At 25.6% G+C, this 23974-nt stretch overlaps 1 protein-coding gene across 1 annotated transcript in view; it reads left to right on the top strand.

Annotated features, from left to right (window-relative positions):
- Window positions 1-23974, top strand: part of LOC113557213 (5-hydroxytryptamine receptor) — a 187523-nt gene that overhangs the window by 41036 nt on the left and 122513 nt on the right. Inside the window, exon 2 of the mRNA XM_026962598.1 lies at window positions 7731-7792. The gene's annotated coding sequence lies outside the window, so the exon portion shown is untranslated. The remainder of the gene's footprint in view (window positions 1-7730; window positions 7793-23974) is intronic.

The following is a 23974-nucleotide window of genomic DNA, read 5'->3' as shown; positions in this document are numbered from 1 at the left end:
AAATGGATTTTGGTGAAACCACGCTGAAAATATAGGAAAGTTCCATTTCTCAACAATAGACTATTTTTTGTTCTGAATGCTTTTCCCCATAACGAAAAAAAAAAAAAAAACGTTTTTAAAAAAGAAATGTATCACATAACGTACGCTCAACATTGGCATTTTGAAAATAAGCGGCTTACCGGTAATTGAAAGGTGAGTCGCGTATAACTTTTCAGTTTTCACTACCTACTTGTCTTTTTCCATACACCGGTGCACATGAGACGAAATACCATTAAAATGATCATTATATTTGACCAAATGTACAAAAAAAAAAAAAAAAAACCTATTAAATACATTATTTTAAACATGAAACGCATTTCTTTTTTCCAATTAGATATTTGCATAAATTTATGTCAGAGGCTATAACGTCCGTCAGACATATTATATGTTGTGTATACACGTATATTCAATTAGAAATAATTTACTACGAATATAATATTATGTTAAAGTTTATAAAATGTTTTTTTTTTCAATTTTTTCTCGTACAATAAATATTATAGGTAATATTATATTATTAATTAATTTGTATTTATTGAAGTAAATAGCATTTTAATTTTATTATTTAATACCATTACACTGTAACTATTTCGAATTTATTCATAATAGTGAGAGTTGGATACCGCAATTGGTACTTATTATAATATCATACAATTTAATTGACATGGATCATATAATAAATATATTAACGTTATATGCTAAACAAACGTACGCTATTATTAATATTGTGTTAAAAGCTGCGTTTTCTAAGACTGTTGGACGTAGCAATAGCTTTTAATAGAATTACATTATATATTATTAATAGTTTTTATAAACAATTGAATCATTTAGGATACAATATAGGTAAATCATCTTATATTTTACTGGTGATGTATTTTTTTTTTCAAATAAATTTAAGTAGTTAAAGAATTTTGCTTGATTCTAGGTTTAAAACTCCTAAAATGTGATAATTATAAATAAGTTTTTCTCTTTTTTCGTACGTTTTGTATCCGGCAAAGATGTGTTTCACTGTGAGGGATGGGAGGTACCACAGCTGATACATATGGGAGAATAATCGTCTCTTTTCATTATATGTTGGTATGTGAGGTACGTATGTCCTTTTCTAAGATAGTAAGGTGGTTAATGGAGATATCATGTTTTATTGTTGTGTTGTCCAGGAACGGCCAAGTATAAGTGGTTCTTTTAACTTCATTAAATTTAATTGAAAGATTGAACCATACATTTGTCGACTAGTTGGTATTGTGTGTTTAACTCAATAACTTTTTTAAAGTCTTAATAAGAGAAGAAACATATTATGAAATTGTTGATGAATGAATGGGCTAGTTTAGCGGCCTTTTCATCTCATTCTTTGCTGTATATTTTACTATTGTCGATGAACCACATAATATAGTCGATGTATTTTACCCAGAAAGTTGTTCCTTATTATAAGAATTTTGTCTTTTTTTCTGAAAAACTGCAAGGTAAACTGCTAGATATTATATTTAACGACAATTTGATCTTTTCACATCGATATTTTCAACAAAAAAATGTTGTCAAATATTTTACATGAAATTAACATATATTTATACAAATATTTGCACGTAATTGAGGGCCTATAGATAAACCATTTTACCATAATAACAACTATGTTAAGTTTTTTTAGTGAAATTATACAAATAACCAACACACAGGCTCTATGGTGTTGTATACTTTCACCAAATTTTTATTTTGTCATTTTCTATTTATAATAAGATTTTCAAAATATTTCGACAATTTTCTTACAACGTAAACATTTTGTTTTATTATTTTGTTATGTAAATAAGATGTATTTTATAATGTTAACATAAAATCTGAAGCACATATATTATTATTTTGGTATTGTTTCTCATTTGTCAAATTGTTGATTTAAACTTTTCGAACAAAGTTTTGAATCGTTAAAAAAAAAACTGATAACAATGGAAACACAATGTTACAAAACATTCATATTTGATACAAGTTTATAGTTTAAATGGCATGTAATCAACAAAAATAAAATAAAAAACACTTAATTCAGCACCACATGGTTAAAATTAATTTTGAAAACTTTCTAGGTATCTTTAAAAACAATCTGACATTTTTGGCAAAGTCAATTGAGTAGTTTTTGAGCTTATGAATCATTATAATACATGCATTGCATTTTATAGACATAGAAATACACAAAATCTTTGTGAAAAATAAATTTCGTATTTTTTTTTAATACAATTTACAATATTATAACTTCACATGTAAGATTTGTTAAATTAATGACTATTTAGTAATTAACTATATTAGTTAATATCTTAATAATATATTTTATAAAGTTTTTGATGTTTTGTGGCATTCTTGTCTATAGTACCAAGTGTATTAATCTTGTTTATAGTTATTATAATTTTTCATATAAAGTCAGCCTATATTACGTCAATGTTTGATTTATTTCAACTAATACTTCAATTTTAAAAGTATAAAGACATAAATAAAAATATATGATAAATAGTAATCATATTCTCTAATTAAATGAACATTATAAATAAAAAATCTATTATATACATTTTTATAAATCAATTTTGAATTATATTACCTAATTTTTTTTTTATCAAAGTTTTCATAAAAGCAATACATAAACTTACGTGTTAAAAAATATAAATACCAATTTAAAAATAATAAGTGGTACCTACTAAATTCTTTCAAGGACTTTAAAATTGAAAGAGTTTAATAAGTTCTATGTGCATTTAGATTTTCCAGGATGAAGAAGTAAATATATTTCTTTTTCTTTTTGATTTCAATAGTCATGCAGTAAAATAATTTTATTTACTTGAATATGTAGTTCTACAAAATTTAAAACTTTCGTTTGACGAACAACATCAATGATTTACAATTAGATTTAAGATTATAGTTCATTCAGTAGTTTTAGAATTAATGTAACTGTAAATGTTAATATACAAATATACATATATTTAAGTTTTTCTCAAGGTTATAATCACACTTGCTTTTGAAACATTTATATTGATATCATGAAAACTCATTTTTGTTATTTGTTTGTCCTTGTAGTGTTTATTCAAAAAATAACTGAATATTCTATAAGCATTGCTCATGAGAATTTATATATTTCCAAATAGAAAAAACAAACTTTTAATAAAGCACTTTTTTTTTTTTTTTTTAGTATCGATGGGATGTATTATTTTTAAAAATTAAATTATTATTTATGTACGTGGTTGATTTTTATTTTTCAATTTTATTGTTAGCTTTACATTTCGACCAATATACAATAATGTAATGTAAATAAAATAAACTGTTTTGAAAAAAAAATAATAATAATACATAATCAAATTTTAATTGGTTAAAAATAACGATATTTTTGTGAATGCGATTGCTTGAATATTTTTTTTCAGTAGTCTTATTATTGCATATGACCAATTTAAAAGTATATACAGATATAATTAATTATCCGATAGTGTTTAAAATATATTATGTATACAGTTATATTATATGTTGTTATTAGTCAATTTGTAATGAATTTAATATCAGAACTATCTGAAGCTGTACTGACAAGTTCACAAGCATTTGTCACTTAGTATTAGTATGGTCATGTTCGCTATAGTATCTCGAATGCCTAGTTTCCCAACAGATTGAATCATGTCAGATGATGAGCTTCGGAGACGTTGAATAATGAGACCAGATTTCCATCATACTCACGTGCTGTATTGTGCGTGTTCTAAAGCACGTTCACTGATATGGAATTCAAATTACTATAAAAATCAATAATTTTAAGCATTTTTTTGATTTAAAAAAAATGTATTACCATAACTGACAGAAAAAATTCGTGTACATAATACTGGTTTTAATTATTACTTAAACTATTGCAGTTTACATTCATTTACTGTGGTATCAAAAACTAAATAATATATTATTTTGCTTGTACATTTTATTTTATTTAACTTCTAATAATATATAAAATATAACATAATATTTAAAATTAAGACCTATATTTGTATAAGTAATTTTGATATTTTATTTATTTATTATATCTACCCACCCTTTCCTACCAAATTATTTTATGACACTATTTACAAAGTTATTGTGATTTTAAGTCTCAGCAAAATATGTATTCACTAATAGGTATACAACATTTTGAAGAAAAAAAATCATATTCTCACGTTAAACATAATTTAACGTAACGGAGTGACAACTACTAATATTATCTTTCATTTTACCCAGAAACTTTCACATCACTATTTTATCATATTTTATCTGGATAGTATGCATTCCATTTTAAACTAAATAATGATATAATTATTCTTTTACGAAATATTATTTTAACAAATTATATTATAAACTAAAAAATAAAAACACAATAACTCTTAAAACAAATTATTGAAATTAATTTTAGCCTTTAGGTTACTCGCTAGTAAGCTGTTTTATTTTTTTTTTACTGAAATATATAATTTATAATGTATTATATTAGTGTTCATAATATAAATTAAACTAATTCAGTAAATAATAAATACTTATTTTGTTTGTAACAACTACTCCGTTGATAATAGTTTATTTTCATCGAAAATTAATAAGTAATACATATCAACCACAATTTTATAGTTCTAGTTGTCTTCGGTTTTATATATAAAACACACATGAGTTTTAATCAACGTTTTGTTTTATCTCAAAATTGGAAAATAATATATAACGCAATATGGTATATATACTACATAATAATAATGAAAAACAAATACTGATGACAAATTACTTTTGTAACACATGGTATACAATTTTAAAGAGTAAAATAGTATAATAAATCATTAAACGAACTTGATACGATTCCAACCAAATATTAAGGTGTTCACTAAAATATAAGCTGTCTAAAATTATATTTAGAGTTAAATTTATTATCAATTTTTAAACGAATAAAGTAATTTGAAAAAAATCGAAGATATATTACCGGAAATTACATGGTTCAATAAGTTCACTTATTTATTTTGGTTATTATATCAGTTATTATAGCATTACAAATCATTTTTATGAATTTCGAAATATTACTAAAAAAGTTATTTTAATCTCTGTTGTATAAAATTATAAATCATAATTTTAACAAAGTTAAAACTTATAAAATATTATCATCTGTTTAACTGCAATATATTATGTCACCCAAATAAAATTCCTATAGGTACCTATGTTGATTGTAAGTTATATTTATGATAAATAATAGCACCTTGGGTACAAAATCAAACCCATAATGTTTAAGTTAATGCATCGATAATAGATTTATTCGTAAAATAGATTAACGCTTTTTTTTAGGTTTAGGCTAACAAATAACAATAATATATAAAGCAAATAGATACTGATGACTTTGATATTTATATCACTATTTTAGTGATTCTTTTTGTACTTTGTATAATTCAAACTCAAAAATTGTTATTTTAGATGTATTATTATATTAGCTAACAGATATTTAAATTCAAAATAAATTTTATAAAACATTTGTTTCTATTTAGACTAAAATATTGATATTTTTTTAAAATATATTAATAAACTAAAATGAAAGAATTTTTTATTCAACATAGTTTTATGACAATGAAAGGGAGTATTGATCGAGATAAATGGAGTTGAAAACATATTATATTATTTATTTACATATGTATGCACTTGTGCACTGGTCTTGTAGCCAGTAGGTGGTATAATTCTGTATCTTTCCAAAGCCAGACAAATATAATTTGCTGAAATTTAATCATTTTCCACAGTTGTAGGTCCCCAGAGGCTATTTGACTCTATGTGATCGGAAACCGTTATATTTTTTTGCTCCATTTTTTCGCCAACTGGCCGGGAGTACCCTAAAATAAAACATATAACTTTACCCTTCATGGCCACTTTCTCTATTTTATACTTCTTTCCACAATAAAATGTTATTATATTTTTCGATATTACCGTGTATAGTTGTTTAAAAGTAAAAAAATCCCGCTAAGCCCTCAGGTCACAATACATGATTATATATTATGATAACTTAGAATTTTTGATTCTATCTTTTCACGTATTCCGATTCTTTTGAAAAAAAAATTATATACAAGTTAAAGGTTATATTAATACAAATAATGAAATAAATGAAAAAAAGTTTTTTTTCATTATTTAATTTTGTTGTGTCAAATCCTTAATTTGCTCCGTGTCTAGACTACAAAACTTTTTTCTTGTTTTATGTATTATGTGGTTTCATGATGATATTTAATTATTGCTAAATCTTTTCCTACAAAACTCATTAAAATTGGTTTATTTTATATTTTAAACAAAATATAGTACCTATACAAATACATATCTATCCTAATAAGCTTATATTATAAATTGTTTTGTTGTTCGATTGAATAATATTTGACATTTACGTTTTGTTTTGTTTTATGTTTTTTTTTTTTTTTTTAATATTTTTTATATAATTTACAAAAAGACTCAGTTATGGAATTGATAATACGATAATATGACAATTGATATTAGGCCAACCGGTCAATTGTCATGGTTCCACTAATAGTCGTAAATTTGATGTTTGAGTGGAAATCGCATCGATAACGTCAACCTTGGTAGCTGGCACAGCATCAGGATCAAACTGGAATAATTGACATAAATGTAGCAATAATAAACAACTGTCTATGTCTAGTAATTTGACTTGAATCATTCGTTTGCGGAGACACAATGTGAATATAATTTATTGTTCCAAATCATCCAGCTATACACGAGACATTTACGTGTTATTGATAAACACGAATCATTTTCAGAGAAAATTAGGGCTTCTAAAAGTGTAATTTATAAATTTAAATTACAATGGATTTCGATTATCGTACAATTTTTCAAAAAAGTGTTTCAAATCAAATAATTAAAATAACTAGTTATTACAAACAATAGTTTTGGTAAATTAGATAACGTCTCAAATAAATTTGTGTATAGATATTTTTTACGTTGTAACTATTTTCTTTTGATGTAAATATATAAATACGATAAAAACAAAAATTAGGAGATAAGTTATTATGTATAGATGACCAATATTTGACTATTTTAAATGTTTGCGCGAACCTTCGTGACACGAAAATTAAAAAAAAAAAAAAATCTGAACACCTATACACTATATTAAACGCTCGTTTTCTATTAAATAGTTATTTTCCGATTGCACATTATAATATGTAGTCTCTGAAAATGTTCAGCAGATACTTCAAACGGATTTATACTCCCGGTTGATATATATTTGACCCTTTGTTGCCACGCGTTATATGTCCATGCCTACTATGCATCCCATGTCGACCGTTTCGGGTGAATAAAGTTGGATCGCCGCCGGTCACTGTACCACATTATTAGATACAAGTGTGTTGAGATTTTTGTGATTACATTTTTCGATTTTTCATCTAACTTTTTCGTCAGATTTAACTATACAGAGATAACCAGTGTTACTGGAACAATAAAAAGTTGAAAAGCAATTACGAATCTTAGAAAGACGATTGCTCGCCTTCAAACATATACGTATATACGATCTTATCGATGTAGGAAAAATTATTATTTAGGATTTAGGTATTTATTAGTATCAATTAAAGTATATTTTGTATACAATTTTGGTTTTATCCAACGAATTTGTGATGACGTTGGAAAAAATTGTCTAAAACATATAATTTTTAACTTAAAATAAATGCATGAATTTTTCATTTTTTATTTTCAAGTTACTATTTTTGTTTCAGATTGTATGGTTAAGGGTGAATTCATCATACCGTGCACTGCAGTCGAAAACGACTTAATAATGGTATTGTATTATTCGTATTCATTATATGAATTAGACTTTTTGATTTTTAATATTAATTGGATAGCTTTTATAAATGTTATCTATATTATCCTATTAAAATATGTGAAATAATCAATTGCAACAGATATACCGACTAAAATATTGTTAATAGTTTTTAATAAGATATTTTACTTAATGATATTTACCTAACTAATGTAAAATATTATAATGTATATAAATGATAATACACTAATAATGAAAATTCAAAAAAATCAATCGATTTAATTTATTTATCCATGTAATAATTATATTTGTATAATATATTGTTTTATTTATTTATTTTATACTTGATTATACAATAAAATTGAATATAAAATCATGCTAGTAAGTCGGGTAAGGCTTTACTAGAATGTGTACTACTACAAGCCGCAGGTGCACTCCCCTAAATACGTAAATTAAAATTAAAATTTACTCGAGTGTAGTGTGTACCTACTATTTATTTTAATCTGAAAATTAAAAATACCTAATAATTGTAAAACAAATCATACATTTACTAGATATATAAGTAATATACCGTCAAAAAAAATATTGTAAATATAAACATACATTTCCATTTTATTAGAGTTTAGAGATACTCCAAACAATGGTAGAACGTTATGACTACTTTTTGATTCGTCGCTGTATTCATTGTTTTTATTGTCATAGAAAAAAATTGTATTTTTGTAAGCTTATAACCAAGTATGAGCCTTCAATATGAATTTGCTTTGGCGAATTTCATAACTTTTTGTATGTAACATACTAACATCACTCTGGTGAATAACGCACACTATAAACAAATTTAAAAAGTAAATGATTTATTGAGAATCGAAAGTTGTTCCTTATTTTAAACTTAAAAATACCTTTTCGAAATTTATCAAACTTAAAATATTTTATAGACAAATACATCAAACAAAACAACAATTTTTTATCAGCATCTTAAATCTGATCAATAACCATAAATGTAATTGTACTATCTCGTTTTATTAATCTTGTTAACTCAGTGTACCTGATACATATTGTGAAATCCATATTGCCAATAAATATATTATTTTTTAATAGAAAACAAACTAAGGAATCGATATCTAAAAAAAAAAAGACATCAAACAATTATTGTATTCTTTTTCTAAGATCACTAAACGAGAAAGTATCTCTTTGGATAACTTATACATCTATATAATTTCAAGAAAATAATGTTTAGAATAGATAACTAAAATGTTATTATCTAGATAAGATACAGATATTATAATCTTACATTGATCTAAATAACATTATAAAGTACTATTTTTTTTTATATTTTTATATTATTTTAATAGATATATTAATATTAATTTATATATTATAATTCAATAAGTATAGGAATTCGAAATGAGCACACGTATATTTATTAAGTAACATCTTGTGGTAAATAACTTGAAAAAATATTAATAGATAAATACTTTACCAAGATTAATTTAAATTCAATTGAATATAAGAAATTTTATCTGAATTCACCATCATATAATTGGCATAATAGTTATCTAGATAAAATATATAGTTTTTATTTAGATAAGTTTCGATACTAGTATAAATATACCTATATAGTTTATAATATTTAACTAAAAAATTTATTGAATTTGTAGATATATTTTAACATTAACTTCAATTTATTGCAATTGTGTTTTTCAAGAATCAGCAAAAATTACTTACTATTTAATAAATTATAATGACAATACTATGTTTCACACTTTTTTTTTTACATAGCGTAAAGCTTTTAAAAATAGATTCACGAAACTGACGCCATTCTATAGTTATACTTCAATTACTTCAGAACTTTATAAACATAGACCCTATAGTTACACAAGTGTTCTACATTATTCATAAATTATTATTCGAGGAAAATTCTTTTTCTTTTTATTTGACATAAGACTTGTAAATAACGCTAAATTTGAAAACTTAAAAACACTTTTAAAAATACACAAAAATTGCCATTCTCCACGCTCTGATTAATACTCGAATTTGATTATGAACAAAAAACATTATTATAAAATTTACAATAGGTAATGTGTTATTTATACTATAAAATTATACATGATTGTTATTTGCTTATAAGTCAATAATGTTTGGAGTAATTGGGATAATTTTTTTTTTTAATAACAAGAATAACTAAAATTATTCTTATAAGAAAAGTTTTTATGTCATATTTAAATACCTATCCAATTTCGCCGAAATTAAAACTCACTTCAAACGCTTATAAACTAATAATTATGAGTATATATTTATGTTATTTTTTAATATTTCTAAAAGAACCACTTATGAAGAATATTGTATCAAAATGTCAAGCTTTTTACTTAGAAAAAAAGAATTCAATCAACATAAATCGAAATTTTTGTTTAAAAGCTAAAAATATAAAATATCAATATAACTTAAAATACAAAATATTTTGAAAATTCTATCATGTATATAAAATACTAATATAAAATTATATAATATTTAATATTCGGTCTTCTATATAGTTATTAATTTTTAAATTATTTCAATCAAATGAGAGCAATTGATTTTTTCATCTTATCGACAACTGTTATTGCGTTAATATTTTTTTGTTCTTTTTTTTCAATTCTTATTTACCTGAGAAACACATAAAAAAAAGTTTTTTAAGAAAAAAATAAATTATCATTTTTAAACCAATACATTCGTTACTCCAATTAGAATCTGTTATTACACTATTTTTATTCATTATTTTAAGCAGACAATTAAAGAGCAGGAACATTTGTCTTAAGATTTTCATTTGAAACGTGAATTGTCACAATATATTATATAATCTTATGTCATCAATTAATTTATCTAAAATATATTTATCGACAGAATATTTTATTTGATGAGAAATATCTCTTAATATGTTGATGTTTAAATAATGTTCATTTTATACAAATAATAGACATTTATATAATAATAGTATTGCATAGGTTCTTATAGTTTATATTAATTTATTGTAGGGTTAAAATAGATAAATATATTTTTTTAATATGACTTATTGTAGTTATTTGATGACAATACCAAATCATAATCTATGAAATGAAATCGTATATGTAAAATTAGTTTTCAATATTTATTGTGTTAAAATCATTGTACTTATACTGTCTTATAATAAGTACTATTATACATATAAATATGTAATGCATGAATGAATTATTGTGTCCTGTGACTTTTATAATAATAAGTTATTCAAGATATGAATAATGAATTCTTGATAAATATTATATTATAACTCATTTTGTAACATAGTCTGTTGAAAATAATTCACTAACCAGTCAACTAACAACTAATAAACAACCCGTCCGTATCTCAGCCAAAAGATAATAAGTTTTAGTGTTGAGTCACCAAGTTAATGTTAAATGCATAATATACAATATTATTCATGTATGATAATATTGTGCTTAGATTTTGTAATATTAAACTATTATTTTATTTTATTAATATAAAGCCCAAGCGGCAGTTTTGTAAGTATCGTTATTATATTATTATATACTATTAATAAAATAAATATATAAAAGATAAAAAGATATTACTTACTTCAAAAACACAGAATTCTCGACTATAGCTTATTATTATATTAACCTTTAGAAATTTTAATTAATTCAGCATAGTAAACTATAATAATATAATATTATATCATAATTACAACAAATATGTGTTTTTGATTATTTTTTATGAATATCATTAAGACTTGTGAAAATATTTATAAAATTTTATTATTATGCATTAAATTAAACTATAGTAAAATATAATTTCCATTAAATACTTATCAAAAAGTATAAACACATAAAATATTTTCAATAAAATTTAAATTTGAATTTAATGATGTGAATATAATATGATACAGAAATTCGATGTTCGCCATTCGTCTCCAATTTCTCGCTTTGGCACAAACTATTCATCTGCTATGATAATAATTATACTTTAATCAAAGGTACATTTTAACAAAATTTAATTAAAAATGTGTGTACTTGGAATCCTTCTAATTGTATTTTTTTTCAAGAATTATGCATTTTTATTTAAATATTTTAAAATGCACAGTGCTAGATAAGTTTCTATTTCTCCTTTATTCACTGTTTAGTGTTTAGCGATTGCAACCCTTTGTAGCATCTCTGTGTTTAAAATTTAGGATACTTTACACAAGATGGAATTATCAACTTAAAGAAAAAAAATTGTACTCACAATATGTTTTGCTACACTATAAATATCTATCACATTTGATAATTCAATAATATATTGATACATTTTTCGGTATAGACCTATTAAAGTATCAAACTTGTATAATTATAATATATAAGATATTCGATAAAAAAAAAAAAAAAAAACTGAAGCTATTATTCTAACACGTATTATTGTAATGTATTAAAATGAATTAATATAATTAACTATTAACCTAATTAATATATTTTATTTTTTACCATAAATAGATATTTACACTTAGTTGTTAACTATTATTTTTCGTAATAATTTTTACTTAATACTTTTTTATTTATGAATATCTATCTTAATCTGTGAATAACCAGACTTAAATGAAAACTTTATAAATATTATTAAATTTCAATATCTATACATGTAATTAGAAATTAAATGTTTCTAATTGATTGATTTTTGAAATACTCCAGTTACAAAACACATTATATCATTCATTCACGAGTATAACAAATACATTTTTACGAATAATCAAATATATAACTTAGAACCAATGTAGTAAGATCAGATTTTTCAAATTCACAATTTAAAAATTTTTACTTTGAAACGTTTTATTTTTATAGAGTTCACCATGCGTGCCAATTGAAATTTTTTGAACTGTGATAATATGCGTTTTCAAGAGCAAAAACTGTTTAAAATCCTTGTTACTTTAACCCTTAAAGATTCTACGTTTTTTTTAGTAGGTACTTAAACTAAACAGTTTTATACATTTTAAACTTATCGCGTAATCATGACATATGCACAAAGTCATATTATATGCACACTTGGCATTAAAATCTTATTATAAAATAATTTTAATGCATGCTTGAACGATTTCAATGAATTTTTCATTAATATAAAGTGATATAACACTTGTCGTTTTTCTAAAAATAAAAATAACATTTTACGTTATTTTACCGATTATTCAGAATATTATTGCACAATAAATATTGCATTCCATTATTATTAATACGTATTATTATAATACTAATATTTAGGAGTATATTTTATTTCTATTTTTAAATATCAATAATTGCTTACTTATTTAAAGTGTCATTCTTTGTTTTAGAATAAGATAATATTATTATTTAAACTATAAGTTATAACGGAGTACCTATTTAATTTAAAAAATTTAATACATTTAGAAAGTTTCGATTTTATCATTTTTTTTTTTTTTTTAAAGATTGTATGTTAAATCTATGTACTTACTTGCAAATTGAATATTTAACTGAGAATTTGTTAAACATAATAATTACATAAATAACCATAATCCACATAATATCTGCATGGAAGTTATTTTATTGTTAGACAATAAAATAAAAGGGATATGAGAGAATACACTGTTGTACAGTAATTTAGTTCGAATAGAGCTCTGTAATGGATGTGTTAAATTTGATTTCATAGAGATATCATTGTATACAAAAAAACAGTTCTGAGCGGAGATGGTCTGTCAACACACATCACTAAGTTTATTTCATGTTATTTATGATTATTGATATTGCTATTATAGTAATTTATCTTATTATTGTTATTACGGTAGGTTGATTTCGTTATTTCCTATTGCATCGCATTTATTATATTATTATAATTTTTAATTATCATAATAATATATATTTGTACTATACATATTGTATTATTGTTATTTAACTTGGCGACAATGTCGCCTTACCGTAAAACACAGGCGCGTATTCAGGGGAGGCTCTAGGTGCTCGGGCATCAAATATTATGTAAATTATATTATATTTTGTTTTTTACATAAAAATAATATCGGTTTTTTCCACTAGAGTCGATATTCGATAATTATTATTATTAGATCGTTATTCACGATTAATTTTTATATTATTATTTTATTAATATTTATAAGAAATTAATGTTATTTTTAAGTTAATATTTAAAAAATACTGATGTTTGAAAAAAAAAGTTAGCTCTAATAAATTAAATAGAAAGCAGAAAGGTTCAACATTTTTTTTTCGTTTCCCCTTATTAAAATTTTCTGGATCCGCTCCTGTAAAACAGTGTAAATAGGTTCATAGTATAAAACTATAAATAGGTTATATCGTATTTTGAAAAAAAAAATCATTGCATATAGTAAAATTCATAATAATATACGTGGACTGATAAAATGATAAACGAAAATTATAAAAGTTTTGAAAAATGTTTACAAAATTAATCGTAGGATGTATAATGATAAAAAAATATCATTAATTATTCTTATTAAGTACATACACAATCTTCAGTGATTAGTTTGGGTTAAGTATTAGACAAAAAAAATAATGATGCGAAAGCGCCTCTCCCCTCCGCCCAAGGTCTTTGGTTCAAACAGAAAAAAAAACATAAGCATTAGGTTATGTTGATTAAATGTAACTAGGTAATATTTTATTGCTATCGTTACGGCATTTACAATTACTGCATCGTATTAATTTTGATTCACGATAAATCCGTTTAAAAATGTATTCGGAAAAATCCGTAAGGTTATTATAATTTATCATTAATTATTATACATTACATATTTTCTGACAAAAGACCTACATTTTTGTATACAATATTATTCAAATAAGTACCACATATAATATACAACATAAATAACTTAAATGTATTATACGTTTGCATTGCCAGACATTCTATATTATGTAAAGATAAAAGTATAAATTCTTGTAGACGTATATGTTAACAGAGATAGGTAATAGGACGTATCATTACAGTGCTTTGCTATGCGCACATCACTTTATAAATTTCTTCACCACGTCTACTTCTTATTGGGTGATATTATATTATGGTCGTACAAACATAAACTATCATTTACTTACTATGTTTTTAAACCTTTTACTTAGCATGTCCTTTGAGTATTTTACTTCATTCCATATAGTGACTTGAAGTTGACTTATTTTTTTTTTTTATGAAATACCTTTGTGTGTTTTTAAGAACAGTAGATGTGGCGCACACATTGGAAAAAAAAACACAGTCGGGAGTCTGCTATTATGTTCATTTCTGTGTGGACAGATAGGTACCTTGTTACTTGAATACTAATTACTAGCTGTTCTAAAATTATGCACGATTTTAACTAACGTATAGTGTACAATATAGAATGGCATAGTAGTTTAATCATTTTTTTTTTTTTTTACAAAATCGATATTTGCTTAAACGATTGTTAGCAAGTATAATTACATAACTTAAATGTATTATAAAACAATTACTAAGAAACTCAAATGCTTATTTTAAAACTAACAATTACACACAATTACTTTTTTTTAGTTTCAGTCATTAGACAATGAAAGTTATTAGAAGTAAACATATTTTTAATGTAAATAGATAATAAATAAATAATTTGATTTCAGTCTTAATACAATTTTGGAATCATATTAAATAAATAAATTAACTTATAAATTACCTTCATATTTCACCACAATCCTGAGGTGTTGATCCCTTCCCTTTATCTGTATTTCATTAAAAATAATTTTGGTTCTATTTTTTAATTAGAAACGATTCATATGTATATTATTTTAAATAGTTTTAATATTAATAAATTAAATCAATAATTTGGTTTTGATACGAATATTGATTATTTTTGTTACGATATAAAAAATATCGATAAACTTCTTTGACTCCGTTAGTTTCATAATTTTAATGGCGACGGTGGTGTATAATAATATAGTAACTATCTTTTGTTCATATCGTGTACATATATTTCACTTTTGTTCATAGTATCTAATATGTTCTAGAATATAATGTTTTGAAACATACGTAAATGGCAACATTTCAAAATTCCTCAAATTCACAAATTTATGGTATACATTGCTAAAATAAAGCTCACTATTATACATTCTTAAATACATTGACTAAACATATTCGTTTCACTTTTATTTTATTACGGTTTAGGTAAATAAATGGAAAACAAACTTCTTTTCTCTGCGGCATTGAAGTATTATTATACATTTTCACATAAACCGATGTAATTAAGGTTATATCATAAATTAGTATTTACGGTCTCTCAGGGTGGGTTTATAGTGGACTACAAACAATACCGTAATTCTTGCTAGTTTCTATCCCGTGGCAGTAATTTGTCATAAATCAACTCATATGTACTGTCAGTCAGTCAGTTAAATATTATAAATAATAATTTTTTTTATAATATATAATAAATATATTATGATATACTACTAACATAGACTCATAAACTACAATTTACTATAATTTAGTATATATATATAAATGTTGATAGTATATTAGTATTAAATTTTAGCATTTTCAAACTTTAACATTGTAGCTTTAATGGTTATGAAGGTATCCGGGATTTACTCCCATAAATTTTAATTTCCAATCAATAAGAATGAAATATGAATACCAAAACTTCTATTACAATAATTTACTTGTATCGATGCTCATTAATAATTAATAAATTGTCAATGAAACAAACATTCTCATCTAGCTACATTACACAAGATATTGTAATACAATTACACGATAATATGCACATTGTTTAGCGATAACCCGAGGATTTATAAAAGGTTTAAAATAATGATGATAAATCCCTCTTACTACTGGTTATTTTTACACCTGAACGAAGAAAATCAACAGTGATGATTTATGATTGAGGGTCTTGATTCATTGAACTGCAACACACTGTGTATTGGTTGTTAATAACGAGTAGGTATTCGCAAAAAATAAATTATGATCTTTGTAGTTTGTAGGAATTAACTTTTGATAAATGATTCTATTTATAATGATTTAGCATTAAATCAAATAAATGTTTATAGTTCGATGAAAACTATTTCAGAACTTTTACTTTATAAAAAAACAAAATTAAGGTGTTATTAGTTAACATATTATGACTATTATTTTACTGTGTCATGAACAGTTAACACGATTAAATGGTATAAATTTACATTAAACTATACAGCAATATTAAATAGTTTATTATGGTAAAACTATTATTATATCTAGGAAAATGTTACTTATTCTATGTAAATAATTATTATAAAAACCATAAACAATACATTTTAGGTCATATTTCCACATTTAATAATAATTACAAACGAAAGTTTAAAAAAAAAAAAAATAAGTTCTAAAGCTCGTATTTTGATAAAATATAATATGTAAATCATGACGAATAACACAGCAACGATGAGACCTATTGTTGTTATATTACTTCACATAATCATTTTAAAGATTTTAGTCGGTCTATTTGAAACACACTTAAAATGTAGAAAAAATGATTTTTCGTGGTAAAAAATTGCTTTATGTACAACATATAAATATGACATTAATAATTATATAATTGAAATGCTCAAATTAAAAATACCAATAAACTACCTAATTACAATATTATACTTATTAGTCATTACTAATAAATAATTATCGTTATCAATACACTAAATATATATATATATACATAGTATTATGACTAATGATAGTTATAGTTACTTGAGAACTATTATATGGATTAAAATATTATATTATCTATATTGTCTTAAAATGCATCTAAACACACTACTATCTACGTAACACTCTATGATTTGGAAAAAATGAAATAAATGATATTCTGCTGATTTAGTGGACCGATACGTAAAAATACTATGCCCAATAAAAAAAAACTAATACTAATGAGCGCAATATCAATGTATTATATTGGACGGTTGATTATTAACGTTCTGTAGACCATCGATGTTATATGTATAATGAAATATGATTTATAACGCCGTAGGGGCAGAATATATGCGCAAATAGTGTGGCTCGTAGAGTTTACTCGATCGAAACCAAGCCCCCACACCCAAAAAAGTGTACGTATAATATACACATATTGATTGTTGTTCCTTACTGACGCTTTTAACTGTTTTCACGATTTCAATTTTTTTTTTTCAATGTTAAATACAGTGTTAATTGATTTATGAAAATATAGTAACTATTAAGTGCATATAAGCAATTTTAACAACCCAATTTATTTAAATCATAGATAATATAAACGTTTTTCTAAAAGTCATAATTAGACAAGTTATAGCCTCATAGGTCTTAAAGCATAATATTATGTACGGATACGTCCACCAGTCAGTCGAATGCAAAGCAAGGAGATATCGAGTCGGGTACTGCTAAACCCATGTTAGAAGTAACTTATAACATTTAATCACACATAAGTATGATAGATATCTAAGTCTAGTCTAACCGTTTAAATACCCGAAATTAAGTATTTTAGTTACCTATTAATTAATAAATAAATATACAGCACAATTATATTCTATATTCTATATACATACATATAATATATGTTACCGCCGACAATGTAAATTAGGTAAACTCCTGACATTAGTGGACGACATCGTCAATGCTAAGGTGGTATAACCGACAACGGCCTTTCAATACATAAACATTTTAATGCGGGCAATGCTGTAAAAATCAAATATTTACAACCGCGACTGAGAAATTGCCGAAACGTCTCCCCAATGCACACCCGACAGACAATGTCGATCATTTTGTTCAGCGAGACATTTAAAGCGAGTCGAAAATATAAAATTGTTTTCACGGTTTGGTGTACCGCGTAAAACATTTGTTTCCTCCCCCTCCCCACCCCCGCCGCAAGCGCCGCATCCATAGGTCTGTAGCGTTTCACCGAAAACACCGGTAATTAATTCGCCATCGCCCGGCAAACATATTCGTAAACGCGGTATTACCTACCGCGCAGTTGAACGATAAAAGCCACACCGACCGTGCGCGCAATGCGATTCCGCAACACCGCTGCGACCACGCCGGACTGGTTCCGGTGGCGCGTCGTCCTCTCGTCGCCGTCGTCGCCGTCGTCGCCACACGTTTTGACGACGCTCGACCGGCAGACGAACTACACTCGTAATTACCGGCGCGCACGTACAACGACGTTATTGCAACGGTACTGCGTGTGCGTAATGCGTTTCGCGTCGTACGTTATACACTCGTCGCGCGCGCGGTTTGGCGATGATAAATTATTATTATTATTATTATTATTATTACTCGGTTCGCGGACTCGGAGTTATGCGGCACGCGCAAAAGACACGGCCGCGCGGCGGCGGTGGCGCGCACGAGATCCGATTAATTCGGCTAGACCGCACTTCTAGGTCACCGGTGCGACGACAACCGGCGCTGTCCCGGTGCGGACGCACTAGGCGTGTGTGCGTGTGTGTACCGCGGGCACCGCGGGACGCGTCCGGCCCGGTAAATTACATTAAAGAATCGCCGCGTGACGGAAAAAGAAATAAATAAAACGCGGCGGCGCGACGCGCGCGGTCCTCGACGTTCGCGGGCTAAAAAATGTCCTTCGCGAAAAACGCCGAATCCGCAGCGAGCCCCGCGACGCTTCAGACTGGCTCACAACCGTACCGTTTTGTATAAATGCAATACACTTCGCGCGATCGCAAAACGGTTTAGCAAAATGAACGTATAACGTTCATTTGTCATCGCGCTCTGCTGCATTCGTCGTGATTTTGTCGGGAAAACTTTACGACGAACGAGAGAAAAATAACGACGAGCGTGCGACGACGGCGGCGGCGTGTCGTTTTTTCGAAACGCTTAATATTTTTTCGCGGTCGCGGGCGCACGCCGGTGTTACGCGCCTTTAATAGTTTTGCGTCGGTGCGTGACGTGCACGCGCGTACGCGGCGGACTCGAAATAAAAAAAACGAATCGGCACGCGTTGTCGGCGCGACGAGCGATCGCGGGCGTACGCGTTTCGTTTGTAATAAATGCATCTCTGTGTATAAGCCGTTTGCTGCGAAATAAATAACTGCATTCGAATGTTAATATCCCGTAAGACTCGTACACTTGAAATCAAATACAAAAGAGAGTACCTCTGAAGCACGTCAATATTGATATATGAGACTATCGACCTGAGAATACTTGACCGAGTCGTCCATGAAAATACGGCCGCGATGATAATGGGCACATTATAAATACGTTATGTACACTCTAAAAACGTGGAAGTATAAATTATAGATGAAATATATACGCACGCTTGTTTAATGCTTTTGAATTATTGAAATAATGCGCAATGTCTGTATAGGCTTACCCACTAAAATATTTCTAAAACTTAAAATATTATAAATCTTAAAATTAACTGGTGAATTGATTTTTGGACAATGGTGGTTTATTATAATATTATACGCATCACACAGTCAACTGTCTTATCATTCTGGTTAAATATTAAACAATATAACTTAGGCTTTATGGCTTGTACATTTATTTTATACAATCAAAATAGAATCGAATGTTTAATATCATTTTATATATTATTATAAAATTGTATTACAAGTGGTAAAATTTAATTAATTAAAAGACCAATTATATAGATACATTTTGTGTTTGTGAAACTGCAAACAATTTTTTATCGATTCGATAAATCACCAAAATTGGCCCGTTGCAATACTATTTAACTAAATGTCTAGGTACTAAGATTACTAACTATTTATATTTTATTAAAATCTAATTAGAAATTTCGGCAGTATAGTTCGATAATAACAATAATGTTTATCCGTTTATATGTCTGCCATTGATACTATGTAATATAAGTTATTTGGTTTTATTTACCACAACCATACACTTTCAATAATATTGTACTTACATGGCCCATTGAATTGTATAATAAATTATGTGGTACCAATTAATACAATTAATTACCTATATAAAGTAAAATATTTTTTCCGTTTTCATTGTTGTTTATGTTAATTTTATTCGTTATCTTAAATTATCGAAAAATTCTAGTTATTAATACCCGTCCAGTGTTTTATGCTCAAGATTTGTATTAAAATATTGCTGTACCTACTTTAATTATATTTATTTAGCTTATTATTAGTATCTATATTATAAAATACAATTTATAATGACTCACATTCAATTTATTGTATATATAATAATATATTTTATAGGTACATAATATTTTGAACAATATTATTCAAATAAAAAAAAAGTGTTCATGTTGAAGTAGTTGCTATTGTTAATTTTCGATTGTAAATTTACAATGTACACATTTTGTTTTAAACAATACGTTATACAAAGTTAAAAAAATTCCCACCGTACCGTTATAAAAAAGAATTTATAAATAATAATTTAATATGGGTTGTATATTTTTTTACATGGTAGCTAAATAATTACTACTTATTAAATATAATTAATAAAAGCAAATATTTCACTCCACTGCATTTAACTTGATAAACAATTATTATTATTATTCATTTGTTAATTATAATATAAATTTACATTCGTATTCATTGTGTATTGCAAATGTGATTTAACAATTTTCGATTGTATAACAAACAAGAGGTTTACATTTATTGAATAATAAAAATAATAATTATAATAATTATAATTATAATTTCGGAATATATCTATAAAATTCGGTATCATAATTACCAATATAAATTTGTCTATATTTTATCATATTTATGTATCATGCAGATTAAGAGAAATAAAACTACGGAAATACAATAATAATTTTAATTTATCGTTTAGCTCATTATTTCTTAATATATACTTATGAGTACATGATTACAATAATTATCTAAGTTATATACAAATTATGGCAAATTTATTTCAATACATATTAATACATATTTATGAAGCTATTGTACATTTTAGAATTATTTTATATTTTATAATCAAAAAAATAGTTGTCGTTATTAATTATAAATTATTAGTATTAGCTAGTACCTAAGTATATTTAAATGATAATGAAAAATTCTGTATATATTTCAAGTATAGATCGCCAAGAAATGTTTAGCTATAATTAGTGGAACTTTATGATACGCATGACTCGGGAAAACATACAAAATTTTTTGAGCTAATTAAAATTTTAACTGTGAAAAATAAGGTGTGCGCGTTTATATGCTAAGCACACTCGTTGAGCCGAGTTTCTATCCCTGAAAGTTTGTTGTTGACGTATGACATGGATAACTTTATGGGCTTGACGCTAATTAGATAAGAATTAGAGTAGCATCCATCCTATCCCAAACAATAAACTACCTACAATATCTCAAATAAGTTCATCTGACATAAAACTATAATATGTTAATGAAAATAAAAAATAATTTTGAAATAAATGTCTTGTAAATTGTATAGATACATAAAAAATACATAATAGTATATACATATTAATGTGATCAATAAGAATAATGTATCGTAATTTTTTCTGTTGTGTGATACATGTAATTTTGTTTATAGAAATGTACTATAATATATATAATATACATCAATAATATGCCGACAGGCCGTCAGTGTCTTATCTATACCACTTGTAAATACGACAGTGACCAGATCAGCCGATAAGATCGTGACTTCAGTACACATTAAACGATTACTCGGTGCATGACTATATTGCTGTTAACTATTTAGAATTTTTAATATATTCTGTAAGACTTGAATTAATGGTAGTTTACATAATTAAATATATTATAATAAAAATTATAAAATTGAAAGTAGTGGTTATTAAAACTAATTAAATATACCTGAAATAATAATACCTGCTATTATAATTACGGATAATTTAAAAAATACAGTGAAACTTCTGAATAGCGAATACTCTCGGTCAACAAAATTTCATCTGCATTTCAAAAGAGATAACATTTTGAAATGTGTAAATGGAAAAAATATGTTCTGGGTTAAATTAAATTATATTATTATTATTTAATGTCTTTTTGATTGAATAGTTTTAATATTTTAACAATTAATACTGTTAATAAATATAAAAAGTAGTGCATACATACATAATACATAGTATAATTAAATTTGGTGTGAAAAAAATCGGCTTTTGAACGAGTTCGTTATCGTTATAAGAGTGTAAGCACGTTTTTCTGTCGTTGTTTAGTCATTATTTTTGTTCGCTAATCGGAGGTTTTCCTATTAAAGATAAATGAAAATGTCCTTATCTCAAAAAAAAAAAAAAACATCCACTATTGAGAGGTGTCCGTTAGGGGAAGATTCATTGTATTTATAATCAAAAGTTTAATTTAAGTTATTATAAATATCTGAACACGTTTTACTTGTATTTATAACAGATATAATATTCTTATTTTTCTTATTTTTTTTTTTCAATAAACTATATTAATTAGGCCATGTTAGATTTCTAATACAATGTATGAAAATATTATCGATACTCTACAAAATAATAATTCTTATCTAAGTAAGCAATTACTCGAAATTATATGGGACTTGCACGAGAGAATACGATTTGTACGCCAAAGGATTATTTTAACTCCTCCACCACACAAATCCTAAATGATCGGTAAGAAAGCTAATCCCTATACTGCCATATTACGATGAGTCAAATAGCATTTTGTTACATTTCCACATCAGACCGTCTAGAACGTGAGGTATTAAAGTTCTATCTTCTGAAGAAAATAAGATTCTGACTTTGCTTATTTTAGAGTTATTATTAATTATTGACGATGCAAACACTTTCTATGATTTAACACCATAGGTCATTGTATTATCTGTATGATAAAATGTAGATTTCATTTTTATTTGAAAAAAGTTTTAGTTACTGGTAAATGTAATTTAATAAAAATCTTTTTCTTTAGAGTTCATGACATAAAATAAAATTGATACTAGTGATAAAAATACATCGAGATGTTTGAAGATTTTTTTAGCTTTTTATAAACTGGCCATGGAGAAAAAATTTAAAACTGAATAAAAATATATATCTTTACCGTTAAATTTGTTCAAACATAGTTGTCCATTTATAAGCATTTCGTTTGACTTAAAAGATCAGATGTCTGCTTTGAAAAATATAAAGTACATCATTTTTATTCATTAAATGTCTGTAGAAGTAGCTTTTATATTTTTTATACCATAAGTAACTTATTAGTATAGAACCATTGACCAACTACAAAAATACTAGTTTGTAAATAATTTTAGTATTATATATTATTTCAACCGGACTTTAACCGTAAGTATCTGTTTTTTTTTAAATTTTCATTATGGTAATTATATTTTGTTTGAAATCAAGTAAGCTTA

Source organism: Rhopalosiphum maidis, chromosome 4 (assembly GCF_003676215.2).
Source record: "Rhopalosiphum maidis isolate BTI-1 chromosome 4, ASM367621v3, whole genome shotgun sequence".
NCBI classification, from domain to species: domain Eukaryota; kingdom Metazoa; phylum Arthropoda; class Insecta; order Hemiptera; family Aphididae; genus Rhopalosiphum; species Rhopalosiphum maidis.
This window is presented reverse-complemented; position numbering and strand designations above follow the sequence as displayed.